General features: G+C 37.2%; 1 pseudogene; it reads left to right on the top strand.

The window, feature by feature from the left end:
* Nucleotides 1-845, top strand: LOC108296407 (annotated as a pseudogene).
* The last annotated feature ends 2,179 nt before the right edge of the window (nucleotides 846-3,024 follow it).

Genomic DNA, 3,024 nt, shown 5'->3' with positions numbered 1-3,024 from the left:
GTGATCCTCTGACTGGCTGGGCTGGCCGGGTTTGAGGGTCAGGAAGACCCTAAAGATTAGACTGTAACAAAGGAAAATAGAAACCATGTTTGGAAGATCTGTATTACAGGTACTTCATCAGTTTTTAAGACATGTGTCTGAAACAACTACCAGTTTGGTTCTTGAAAGATCCCTGAATCATGTGCAGTTACTTGGGTGAGTGGGTCAGGACCCTGTCTTGAGACAGGTGGAAGGAAAAAATCCAGTCACAATATTTTCTCTAGCAACAAATGAGATGTGGCGATTAGGGGACAGTGAAGTTTACCAAATGGGCAATGTCAGTCAAAAGACAACATGGCACAGGATATCAGTATTCCAGCCAGGCCTCAGAGACGTGGCATATCACTATGTGAAAAAGGGGTCTTAAATTTATGTGGAAGGGAAAATGGACTATGGTGACTACATGGATAAAAATAATGTGAGGTGGGCTGGGCGAGGTGGCTCATGCCTGTAATCCCAGCATTTTGGGAGGCCGAGATGGGTGGATCACAAGGTCAGGAGTTCAAGACCAGCCTGGCCAACATAGTGAAACCCCATCTCTACTAAAAATACAAGAAGTAGCCGGGCGTGGTGGCATGTGCCTGTAGTCCCAGCTACTCAGGAGGCTGAGTCAGTAGAATCACTTGAACCTGGGAGGCGGAGGTTGTGGTGAGCCAAGATTGGGCCACTGCACTCCAGCCTGGGCAATAGAGCAAGACTGCATCACACACAAAAATAATAATAATAATAATGTGAGGCAACAAGTAACGACATTCATAGCTGATAGCATTATATTTCTGAGTGACCAAGTGAAAGAGAAGGAGTAGAATGGATGATTCTTCTTTGGCCATCATTTGGTACAGTCTCATTTCCAGATCATGTATAATCTTTGTAATTCCCAAAAACAAAAGTTAAAATACTCTTTTACATAATAAATTTTCTAAAAAAAGATCACTAAGTCAGTTTCTTTACTTGTTATAAGTCTACTCAGATTTTCTAGTTCTTCTTGAGTCAGTTTTGGCAGTTTGCATTTTTCTGGGAATTTGTCTGTTTCATCATTGTATCTAATACATTGGCATAGAGCTGTTCATAGTATTCCTTTATACTGCTTTCATTTTTGTAATGTCACTAATGATGCACAGTCGTTCAATCCTGATTTTAGAAATTTGAGTCTTCTCTCTCTTTTTTTTGGTTGGTCTAGCTAAAGGTTTTTCAAAGAACAAACTTTTACTTTTTTGATATTCTCTATTATTTCTATTCTATATTTCATTTATTTTTACTTTAGTTTTGATTACTTTCTTTTCTCTTCTTTAAGCTTAGTTTTCCTTTCTTTTTCAGTTTCTTATGGTGGATGGTGAGGTTATTACTTTGAGATCTTTCTTTGTTTATAATGCTGGTGATTATAACTGTAAATTTCCCTTTAAGCACTGCTGTAGTTGCATTCCATAAATTTTGGTATATTTTCTTTTTCGTTCATCTCAAATTATTTTCTAATTATTCTTATGATTGCTTCTTTGACCCTTTGGCTATTTAGGAAGGAATATAATGTTTAATTTCCACATGTATGTGAATTTTCAAAATTTTCTTCTCTTTTCATTTGTAATTTCGTTCTGTTGGGATTGCAGAACATATAATTCCAATCACTTTACATTTGTTGAGGCTAGCATGCAATCTGTTGTTGAAAATGTTTCATGAGTGCTTGAGAAGAATGTTCATTACGCTGCTATTGGTTGGATCATTCTATAGAGGTCAGTTAGATCAATTTTGGTTGATAGCATTGTTGCAGTCTTCTATATCATTGCTAATTTTCCATCTACTTGTAGTATCCATTATTGAGAGTGAAGTATTCAAGTCTTCAAGTCAATTCTTACTGTTGAATTATGCATTTATCTATTCAATTTTGAAAGTTTCCCCATGTATTTTGGGACTTTGTTTTTAGGTGCATATATATTTATGATCATTATAGTTTCTGGATGAATTGACCCTATTATCATTTTAAAATGCTTTAAATTGTTAAATGTTTCTCAGAGGTGTCACATTTCTCTCCATCTCACTACTACTCTAAGCAGGCCACCATCACCTCTTGGCTAAGTGCTTCTTCTAAAATATAAAGATGATCATACCACTCTCATGTCTAAAATATTTATTCCCAATAATAACTAGATAAACTCTATTAGGCCTGAGAGAGGATGCAACTTTCCCAAGATCAAATTAAGACTATGAACAAGGACTAGATCCCAGGTTTACCAACTCCTAGTTGAATATTTGCTTTATTGTATCGTATCTACTACTGAGCTGGGTACTCTTGATTAGCCCACTGAACATTTATTTAATTCTCTTTCATGTTTGAGAAGTTGTAAAGTCAAAGCATTCACTTTTCACACACCCTTGCAGTCATGGGCCTGGAGGTAAACTAGGTTATTTTAATTAGAATCAACTGCTCAACATTTGGAAGGCATATGTGAAGTGGAAGCCATCTTCAAGACACATTTTGCCTGTTTTTGCTGGCAAGTGAGTTGTGCAGAGTTACCACTCAAATGTAATAGCATTTTAGCATGAATTCTCCAGCTCTGTACCAATAATCAGTTATAGCATTCACATCAGCTGCAGTGGTTTGTTGTTGTTGTTGTTGTTGTTGTTTGTTTGTTTTCCATTTTGGCTTTAAATTCCCTGGATCACAGCTCTCTGGGTTCTTGAATTCATGAAACTGGTAGTAGCCTTATAGGTCCTAACAATGCTGGTTGATCAGCTTTATATTATTTTGGGAGTCATTCCTTGAGATTCTCCTTAGAATGCGTTCTTCCTTTCCTTCCAAGTAAGTTGTAAGCGCCCAATTTATTATATTATGTTCCTTCATCTAAAATCCAGAAGGGTTTTTTTTGTTTGTTTGTTTGTTTGTTTGTTTGTTTTTGAGACGGAGTTTCACTCATGTTACCCAGGCTGGAGTGCAATGGCGCGATCTCGGCTCACCGCAACCTCCGCCTCCTGGGTTCAGGCAATTCTCCT

This window comes from Cebus imitator, unplaced genomic scaffold (genome assembly GCF_001604975.1).
Source record: "Cebus imitator isolate Cc_AM_T3 unplaced genomic scaffold, Cebus_imitator-1.0 Scaffold709, whole genome shotgun sequence".
Lineage (NCBI taxonomy): Eukaryota > Metazoa > Chordata > Mammalia > Primates > Cebidae > Cebus > Cebus imitator.
The sequence above is the reverse complement of the archived record's forward strand: the minus strand, read 5'-3'. Positions and strand labels throughout refer to the sequence as shown.